The 10,010-nt window shown below is 52.4% G+C and overlaps 1 long non-coding RNA gene across 1 annotated transcript; it reads left to right on the top strand.

Moving 5' to 3' along the window:
• The first annotated feature begins 1,651 nt into the window (after positions 1-1,651).
• LOC127912347 (uncharacterized) lies at positions 1,652-8,376 on the top strand. The gene is made up of 10 exons (XR_008081969.1): positions 1,652-2,199; positions 2,908-3,259; positions 3,324-3,643; positions 3,740-3,867; positions 3,900-3,995; positions 4,060-4,253; positions 5,344-5,887; positions 5,953-6,080; positions 6,239-6,366; positions 7,932-8,376. It is a non-coding gene; the product is annotated as an uncharacterized LOC127912347 (long non-coding RNA).
• The last annotated feature ends 1,634 nt before the right edge of the window (positions 8,377-10,010 follow it).

Here is a 10,010-nt window from a genome sequence, read left to right as displayed (position 1 = left end):
AACAACCCCTAGCCCCTCCTCTCCAGTATAGTTAGGCCCTGTCCTGAAGACACCCTAACCCCTCCTCTCCAGTATAGTTAGGCCCTGTCCAGAACAACCCCTAGCCCCTCCTCTCCAGTATAGTTAGGCCCTGTCCTGAAGACACCCTAACCCCTCCCTCCTAGGCACTTATGGAATTCTGAAACATCTTGATAGGTGTAAGAAACAAGCTGAATGCACATTTGAAGAAAATCTCATCTCTTTTTAAAAGTACACTCAAGAAAATATTGTATTGATCATAGTGATTCAGGAGAATCATTTAAACAGGTCAATGGTGTAGCGTGAAGAACGTAGTACCGGGATGGTCGCGGTGGGGTAGCGGGAAGAACGGAGTACCGGGATGGTCACGGTGGTGTAGCGGGAAGAACGGAGTACCGGGATGGTCGCGGTGGGGTAGCGGGAAGAACGGAGTACCGGGATGGTCACGGTGGTGTAGCGGGAAGAACGGGGTACTGGGATGGTCACGGTGGTGTAGCGGGAAGAACGTAGTACCGGGATGGTCGTGGTGGTGTAGCGGGAAGAACGGTGTATGTGTGTGTAAGGTGTATATATGGTCAGTAGTGTGATGGTGTTTATTAATTAGTGTGTGTAAGGTGTGTATATATGGTCAGTAGTGTGATGGTGTTTATTAATTAGTGTGTGTGAGGTGTATATATGGTCAGTAGTGTGATGGTGTTTATTAATTAGTGTGTGTAAGGTGTGTATATATGGTCAGTAGTGTGATGGTGTTTATTAATTAGTGTGTGTCAGGTGTGTATATGGTCAGAAGTGTGATGGTGTTTATTAATTAGTGTGTGTAAGGTGTGTATATATGGTCAGTAGTGTGATGGTGTTTATTAATTAGTGTGTGTAAGGTGTGTATATATGGTCAGTAGTGTGATGGTGTTTATTAATTAGTGTGTGTAAGGTGTGTATATGGTCAGTAGTGTGATGGTGTTTATTAATTAGTGTGTATATATGGTCAGTAGTGTGATGGTGTTTATTAATTAGTGTGTGTAAGGTGTGTATATATGGTCAGTAGTGTGATGGTGTTTATTAATTAGTGTGTGTAAGGTGTGTATATGGTCAGTAGTGTGATGGTGTTTATTAATTAGTGTGTGTAAGGTGTGTATATATGGTCAGTAGTGTGATGGTGTTTATTAATTAGTGTGTGTAAGGTGTGTATATATGGTCAGTAGTGTGATGGTGTTTATTAATTAGTGTGTGTAAGGTGTGTATATATGGTCAGTAGTGTGATGGTGTTTATTAATTAGTGTGTGTAAGGTGTGTATATTATTATTATTATTATATTATTATTATATATGATGGTTGGGGAGAAAGACAATTTGACATTTACTTATTATATTTTTATCTTGAATTCAAAATGCTACAGAAAATCTTTCCCAAGTTGCTGTTTATGCAAATTTTAGGGGAGATGAGCCCCTGGTTCCAGACATCAGGGAAGCAGCCAGAAGTTAAAACCATGTTGAACAATTTAAGCACAGCATTTTGCAACTCAGGTGCGCTGTTTTTCAACATTTCATTTCTGATGTCGTCTCTAAACCACAAGCCTTCTTTGTTTTTATAGATTTGATCTTTTCACTTACTTCTTGTTGGGTAATTGGATCGGCAGGGTAGCCTAGTGGTTAGAGTGTAGGGGCGGCAGGTAGCCTAGTGGTTAGAGTGTAGGGGCGGCAGGTAGCCTAGTGGTTAGAGTGTAGGGACGGCAGGTAGCCTAGTGGTTAGAGTGTAGGGGCGGCAGGTAGCCTAGTGGTTAGAGTGTAGGGGCGGCAGGTAGCCTAGTGGTTAGAGTGTAGGGGCGGCAGGTAGCCTAGTGGTTAGAGTGTAGGGGCGGCAGGTAGCCTAGTGGTTAGAGTGTAGGGGCGGCAGGTAGCCTAGTGGTTAGAGTGTAGGGACGGCAGGTAGCCTAGTGGTTAGAGTGTAGGGGCGGCAGGGTAGCCTAGTGGTTAGAGTGTAGGGGCGGCAGGTAGCCTAGTGGTTAGAGTGTAGGGACGGCAGGTAGCCTAGTGGTTAGAGTGTAGGGGCGGCAGGTAGCCTAGTGGTTAGAGTGTAGGGGCGGCAGGGTAGCCTAGTGGTTAGAGTGTAGGGGCGGCAGGGTAGCCTAGTGGTTAGAGTGTAGAGGCGGCAGGTAGCCTAGTGGTTAGAGTGTAGAGGCGGCAGGTAGCCTAGTGGTTAGAGTGTAGGGGCGGCAGGGTAGCCTAGTGGTTAGAGTGTAGAGGTGGCAGGTAGCCTAGTGGTTAGAGTGTAGGGACGGCAGGGTAGCCTAGTGGTTAGAGTGTAGAGGTGGCAGGTAGCCTAGTGGTTAGAGTGTAGGGACGGCAGGTAGCCTAGTGGTTAGAGTGTAGAGCCGGCAGGTAGCCTAGTGGTTAGAGTGTAGGGACGGCAGGGTAGCCTAGTGGTTAGAGTGTAGAGGTGGCAGGGTAGCCTAGTGGTTAGAGTGTAGAGGCGGCAGGTAGCCTAGTGGTTAGAGTGTAGGGGCGGCAGGTAGCCTAGTGGTTAGAGTGTAGGGGTGGCAGGTAGCCTAGTGGTTAGAGTGTAGAGGCGGCAGGTAGCCTAGTGGTTAGAGTGTAGGGGTGGCAGGTAGCCTAGTGGTTAGAGTGTAGAGGCGGCAGGTAGCCTAGTGGTTAGAGTGTAGGGACGGCAGGTAGCCTAGTGGTTAGAGTGTAGGGGCGGCAGGTAGCCTAGTGGTTAGAGTGTAGGGACGGCAGGTAGCCTAGTGGTTAGAGTGTAGGGACGGCAGGTAGCCTAGTGGTTAGAGTGTAGGGGTGGCAGGTAGCCTAGTGGTTAGAGTGTAGAGGCGGCAGATAGCCTAGTGGTTAGAGTGTAGGGGTGGCAGGTAGCCTAGTGGTTAGAGTGTAGAGGCGGCAGGTAGCCTAGTGGTTAGAGTGTAGGGACGGCAGGTAGCCTAGTGGTTAGAGTGTAGGGACGGCAGGTAGCCTAGTGGTTAGAGTGTAGGGACGGCAGGTAGCCTAGTGGTTAGAGTGTAGGGACGGCAGGTAGCCTAGTGGTTAGAGTGTAGGGACGGCAGGTAGCCTAGTGGTTAGAGTGTAGAGGTGGCAGGTAGCCTAGTGGTTAGAGTGTAGGGACGGCAGGTAGCCTAGTGGTTAGAGTGTAGGGACGGCAGGTAGCCTAGTGGTTAGAGTGTAGGGACGGCAGGTAGCCTAGTGGTTAGAGTGTAGGGACGGCAGGTAGCCTAGTGGTTAGAGTGTAGGGACGGCAGGTAGCCTAGTGGTTAGAGTGTAGGGGTGGCAGGTAGCCTAGTGGTTAGAGTGTAGGGACGGCAGGTAGCCTAGTGGTTAGAGTGTAGGGACGGCAGGTAGCCTAGTGGTTAGAGTGTAGGGACGGCAGGTAGCCTAGTGGTTAGAGTGTAGGGACGGCAGGTAGCCTAGTGGTTAGAGTGTAGGGACGGCAGGTAGCCTAGTGGTTAGAGTGTAGGGACGGCAGGTAGCCTAGTGGTTAGAGTGTAGGGACGGCAGGTAGCCTAGTGGTTAGAGTGTAGGGACGGCAGGTAGCCTAGTGGTTAGAGTGTAGGGACGGCAGGTAGCCTAGTGGTTAGAGTGTAGGGACGGCAGGTAGCCTAGTGGTTAGAGTGTAGGGACGGCAGGTAGCCCAGTGGTTAGAGTGTAGGGACGGCAGGTAGCCCAGTGGTTAGAGTGTAGGGACGGCAGGTAGCCTAGTGGTTAGAGTGTAGGGACGGCAGGTAGCCTAGTGGTTAGAGTGTAGGGACGGCAGGTAGCCTAGTGGTTAGAGTGTAGGGACGGCAGGTAGCCTAGTGGTTAGAGTGTAGGGACGGCAGGTAGCCTAGTGGTTAGAGTGTAGGGACGGCAGGTAACCTAGTGGTTAGAGTGTAGGGACGGCAGGTAGCCTAGTGGTTAGAGTGTAGGGACGGCAGGTAGCCTAGTGGTTAGAGTGTAGAGGCGGCAGGTAGCCTAGTGGTTAGAGTGTAGAGGCGGCAGGTAGCCTAGTGGTTAGAGTGTAGGGGCGGCAGGTAGCCTAGTGGTTAGAGTGTAGGGACGGCAGGTAGCCTAGTGGTTAGAGTGTAGGGACGGCAGGTAGCCTAGTGGTTAGAGTGTAGAGGCGGCAGGTAGCCTAGTGGTTAGAGTGTAGAGGCGGCAGGTAGCCTAGTGGTTAGAGTGTAGGGGCGGCAGGTAGCCTAGTGGTTAGAGTGTAGAGGTGGCAGGGTAGCCTAGTGGTTAGAGTGTAGGGGCGGCAGGGTAGCCTAGTGGTTAGAGTGTAGAGGTGGCAGGGTAGCCTAGTGGTTAGAGTGTAGGGACGGCAGGGTAGCCTAGTGGTTAGAGTGTAGGGGTGGCAGGTAGCCTAGTGGTTAGAGTGTAGAGGCGGCAGGTAGCCTAGTGGTTAGAGTGTAGAGGCGGCAGGTAGCCTAATGGTTAGAGTGTAGGGGCAGGTAGCTTAGTGGTTAGAGTGTAGAGGCGGCAGGTAGCCTAGTGGTTAGAGTGTAGGGGTGGCAGGTAGCCTAGTGGTTAGAGTGTAGAGGCGGCAGGTAGCCTAGTGGTTAGAGTGTAGAGGCGGCAGGTAGCCTAGTGGTTAGAGTGTAGGGGTGGCAGGTAGCCTAGTGGTTAGAGTGTAGAGGCGGCAGGTAGCCTAGTGGTTAGAGTGTAGAGGTGGCAGGTAGCCTAGTGGTTAGAGTGTAGAGGTGGCAGGTAGCCTAGTGGTTAGAGTGTAGAGCCGGCAGGTAGCCTAGTGGTTAGAGTGTAGGGGCGGCAGGTAGCCTAGTGGTTAGAGTGTAGGGGCGGCAGGTAGCCTAATGGTTAGAGTGTAGGGGTGGCAGGTAGCCTAGTGGTTAGAGTGTAGAGGCGGCAGGTAGCCTAGTGGTTAGAGTGTAGAGGTGGCAGGTAGCCTAGTGGTTAGAGTGTAGAGGTGGCAGGTAGCCTAGTGGTTAGAGTGTAGAGCCGGCAGGTAGCCTAGTGGTTAGAGTGTAGGGGTGGCAGGGTAGCCTAGTGGTTAGAGTGTAGAGGTGGCAGGGTAGCCTAGTGGTTAGAGTGTAGGGGCGGCAGGGTAGCCTAGTGGTTAGAGTGTAGGGGCGGCAGGTAGCCTAGTGGTTAGAGTGTAGAGGCGGCAGGTAGCCTAATGGTTAGAGTGTAGGGGTGGCAGGTAGCCTAGTGGTTAGAGTGTAGAGGCGGCAGGTAGCCTAGTGGTTAGAGTGTAGAGGTGGCAGGTAGCCTAGTGGTTAGAGTGTAGAGGTGGCAGGTAGCCTAGTGGTTAGAGTGTAGAGCCAGCAGGTAGCCTAGTGGTTAGAGTGTAGGGGCGGCAGGTAGCCTAGTGGTTAGAGTGTAGAGGTGGCAGGTAGCCTAGTGGTTAGAGTGTAGGGGCGGCAGGTAGCCTAGTGGTTAGAGTGTAGGGGCGGCAGGTAGCCTAGTGGTTAGAGTGTAGAGGCGGCAGGTAGCCTAGTGGTTAGAGTGTAGGGCGGCAGGTAGCCTAGTGGTTAGAGTGTAGAGGCGGCAGGTAGCCTAGTGGTTAGAGTGTAGAGGTGGCAGGGTAGCCTAGTGGTTAGAGTGTAGGGGCGGCAGGTAGCCTAGTGGTTAGAGTGTAGGGGCGGCAGGTAGCCTAGTGGTTAGAGTGTAGAGGCGGCAGGTAGCCTAGTGGTTAGAGTGTAGAGGCGGCAGGGTAGCCTAGTGGTTAGAGTGTAGGGGCGGCAGGTAGCCTAGTGGTTAGAGTGTAGGGCGGCAGGTAGCCTAGTGGTTAGAGTGTAGGGGCGGCAGGTAGCCTAGTGGTTAGAGTGTAGGGGCGGCAGGTAGCCTAGTGGTTAGAGTGTAGGGGCGGCAGGTAGCCTAGTGGTTAGAGTGTAGAGGTGGCAGGTAGCCTAGTGGTTAGAGTGTAGGGGCGGCAGGTAGCCTAGTGGTTAGAGTGTAGAGGTGGCAGGGTAGCCTAGTGGTTAGAGTGTAGGGGCGGCAGGTAGCCTAGTGGTTAGAGTGTAGGGGCGGCAGGTAGCCTAGTGGTTAGAGTGTAGGGGCGGCAGGTAGCCTAGTGGTTAGAGTGTAGGGGCGGCAGGTAGCCTAGTGGTTAGAGTGTAGGGGCGGCAGGTAGCCTAGTGGTTAGAGTGTAGGGTGGCAGGTAGCCTAGTGGTTAGAGTGTAGGGGCGGCAGGTAGCCTAGTGGTTAGAGTGTAGGGGCGGCAGGTAGCCTAGTGGTTAGAGTGTAGGGGCGGCAGGTAGCCTAGTGGTTAGAGTGTAGGGTGGCAGGTAGCCTAGTGGTTAGAGTGTAGGGGCGGCAGGTAGCCTAGTGGTTAGAGTGTAGGGGTGGCAGGTAGCCTAGTGGTTAGAGTGTAGGGGCGGCAGGTAGCCTAGTGGTTAGAGTGTAGGGGCGGCAGGTTGCCTAGTGGTTAGAGTGTAGAGGCGGCAGGTAGCCTAGTGGTTAGAGTGTAGGGCGGCAGGTAGCCTAGTGGTTAGAGTGTAGGGCGGCAGGTAGCCTAGTGGTTAGAGTGTAGGGGCGGCAGGTAGCCTAGTGGTTAGAGTGTAGGGGCGGCAGGTAGCCTAGTGGTTAGAGTGTAGAGGTGGCAGGGTGGCCTAGTGGTTAGAGTGTAGGGCGGCAGGGTAGCCTAGTGGTTAGAGTGTAGGGGTGGCAGGTAGCCTAGTGGTTAGAGTGTAGAGGCGGCAGGTAGCCTAGTGGTTAGAGTGTAGGGGTGGCAGGTAGCCTAGTGGTTAGAGTGTAGGGGCGGCAGGTAGCCTAGTGGTTAGAGTGTAGAGGTGGCAGGTAGCCTAGTGGTTAGAGTGTAGAGGTGGCAGGTAGCCTAGTGGTTAGAGTGTAGAGGCGGCAGGTAGCCTAGTGGTTAGAGTGTAGAGGTGGCAGGTAGCCTAGTGGTTAGAGTGTAGAGGTGGCAGGTAGCCTAGTGGTTAGAGTGTAGAGCCGGCAGGTAGCCTACTGGTTAGAGTGTAGGGGCGGCAGGTAGCCTAGTGGTTAGAGTGTAGGGGCGGCAGGTAGCCTAGTGGTTAGAGTGTAGAGGTGGCAGGTAGCCTAGTGGTTAGAGTGTAGAGGTGGCAGGTAGCCTAGTGGTTAGAGTGTAGGGGGCAGGTAGCCTAGTGGTTAGAGTGTAGAGGTGGCAGGGTAGCCTAGTGGTTAGAGTGTAGGGGCGGCAGGTAGCCTAGTGGTTAGAGTGTAGGGGCGGCAGGTAGCCTAGTGGTTAGAGTGTAGGGCGGCAGGTAGCCTAGTGGTTAGAGTGTAGAGGCGGCAGGGTAGCCTAGTGGTTAGAGTGTAGGGGCGGCAGGTAGCCTAGTGGTTAGAGTGTAGAGGTGGCAGGTAGCCTGGTGGTTAGAGTGTAGGGGTGGCAGGTAGCCTAGTGGTTAGAGTGTAGGGGCGGCAGGTAGCCTAGTGGTTAGAGTGTAGGGGCGGCAGGTAGCCTAGTGGTTAGAGTGTAGAGGCGGCAGGTAGCCTAGTGGTTAGAGTGTAGGGCGGCAGGTAGCCTAGTGGTTAGAGTGTAGAGGCGGCAGGGTAGCCTAGTGGTTAGAGTGTAGGGGCGGCAGGTAGCCTAGTGGTTAGAGTGTAGGGGCGGCAGGTAGCCTAGTGGTTAGAGTGTAGGGGCGGCAGGTAGCCTAGTGGTTAGAGTGTAGGGGCGGCAGGTAGCCTAGTGGTTAGAGTGTAGGGGCGGCAGGTAGCCTAGTGGTTAGAGTGTAGGGGCGGCAGGTAGCCTAGTGGTTAGAGTGTAGGGGCGGCAGGTAGCCTGGTGGTTAGAGTGTAGGGGCGGCAGGTAGCCTAGTGGTTAGAGTTTAGGGGCGGCAGGTAGCCTAGTGGTTAGAGTGTAGGGGTGGCAGGTAGCCTAGTGGTTAGAGTGTAGGGGCGGCAGGTAGCCTAGTGGTTAGAGTGTAGGGACGGCAGGTAGCCTAGTGGTTAGAGTGTAGGGGCGGCAGGTAGCCTAGTGGTTAGAGTGTAGGGCGGCAGGTAGCCTAGTGGTTAGAGTGTAGGGGCGGCAGGTAGCCTAGTGGTTAGAGTGTAGGGGCGGCAGGTAGCCTAGTGGTTAGAGTGTAGGGGCGGCAGGTAGCCTAGTGGTTAGAGTGTAGAGGTGGCAGGTAGCCTAGTGGTTAGAGTGTAGAGGTGGCAGGTAGCCTAGTGGTTAGAGTGTAGGGGCGGCAGGTAGCCTAGTGGTTAGAGTGTAGGGGCGGCAGGTAGCCTAGTGGTTAGAGTGTAGGGACGGCAGGGTAGCCTAGTGGTTAGAGTGTAGGGACGGCAGGGTAGCCTAGTGGTTAGAGTGTAGGGACGGCAGGGTAGCCTAGTGGTTAGAGTGTAGAGGAGGTAGGTAGCCTAGTGGTTAGAGTGTAGAGGAGGTAGGTAGCCTAGTGGTTAGAGTGTAGAGGAGGTAGGTAGCCTAGTGGTTAGAGTGTAGGGACGGCAGGGTAGCCTAGTGGTTAGAGTGTAGAGGCGGCAGGTAGCCTAGTGGTTAGAGTGTAGAGGCGGCAGGTAGCCTAGTGGCTAAAGTGTAGAGGTGGCAGGGTAGCCTAGTGGTTAGAGTGTAGAGGTGGCAGGGTAGCCTAGTGGTTAGAGTGTAGAGGTGGCAGGGTAGCCTAGTGGTTAGAGTGTTGGACTGAAAGGTTGCAAGGTCGAATCCCCAGCTGATGAGGTACAAATCTGCCGTTCCGCCCCTGAACAGGCAGTTAACCCACTGTTCCTAGGCCGTCATTGAAAATAAGAATTTGTTCTTAACTGACCTGCCTAGTTACATAATAAATTAAATTTAGCGGATTTTGGTGTTTTTTTAATGACTGATTCAAGGATGTTACATTTTTCTTCAATTTCTAATTGGTTCTGTTGTAAGTCTTTATGTGGAATGTTTTTGTATAGACTTTCAAAATAAGTTTTCCAAATTCCTTCATCTAGTATCTCTTTCTCTCACTCACTCGCTCGCTCGCACGCACACACGCACGCACGCACGCACGCACGCACGCACACACACACACACACACACATACACAATACAATACAATACAATACAATACAATACAATACAATACAACCCAGTGTGTGCAGTGCTGATAGCATTGAGTGAGAGGTTAATGTGGGGACTCACCACATCAGATGAATGTTCCCATGGTTACTCTGGTTTTATGCCACTCCTCATGTTGCATCAAACAATCTATCTCGTTTTGTACCAGGGAATTTCTCTGTGTCATTTTGATGGCTAAAGATAATGGTGGGTCAGGAAATGAATACTGAGGCGGAGATAAGCAGCTATGTTTACAGCAAGTTGGAGTATTTTTGGGGGGGGGACAAAATGAAAATAGAAGTCGTAGAAAATCAACAGACTAAATATGCTCCTATACCTCCTTTGTTGAGCTCTGGGAATACGTGGTACAATGCACGGAGCTAGAACACTTCAGTCATCTGCTCACGTCTTCAGATGTATTGTGAAAATCCCTGTGTGTGTGTGTGTGTGTCTGTGTGTTGGAGTGTCTGTAGTATGTGTGTGTGTGTGTGTGTGTGTGTGTGTGTGTGTGTGTGTGTGTGTGTGTGTGTGTGTGTGTGTGTGTGTGTGTGTGTGTGTGTGTGTGTGTGTGTGTGTGTGTGTGTGTGTGTGTGTGTGTGTGTGTGTGTGTGTGTGTGTGTGTGTTGGAGTGTCTGTAGTATGTGTGTGTGTTGGAGTGTCTGTAGTATGTGTGTGTGTGTGTGTGTGTGTGTTGGAGTGTCTGTAGTATGTGTGTGTGTGTGTGTGTGTGTGTGTGTGTGTGTGTGTGTGTGTGTGTGTGTGTGTGTGTGTGTGTGTGTGTGTGTGTGTGTGTGTGTGTGTGCATATACGTAGTCAATGCAAATAGTCTGAGTAGCCATTTGATTAACTGTTCAGGAGTCTGATGGCTCGGAGGTAGAAGCTGTTCAGCAGTCTGATGGCTCGGAGGTAGAAGCTGTTCAGGAGTCTGATGGCTCGGAGGTAGAAGCTGTTCAGGAGTCTGATGGCTCGGAGGTAGAAGCTGTTCAGGAGTCTGATGGCTCGGAGGTAGAAGCTGTTCAGGAGTCTGATGGCTCGGAGGT

This window comes from Oncorhynchus keta, chromosome 27, assembly GCF_023373465.1.
Source record: "Oncorhynchus keta strain PuntledgeMale-10-30-2019 chromosome 27, Oket_V2, whole genome shotgun sequence".
Taxonomy (NCBI): Eukaryota; Metazoa; Chordata; class Actinopteri; order Salmoniformes; family Salmonidae; genus Oncorhynchus; species Oncorhynchus keta.
This window is presented reverse-complemented; position numbering and strand designations above follow the sequence as displayed.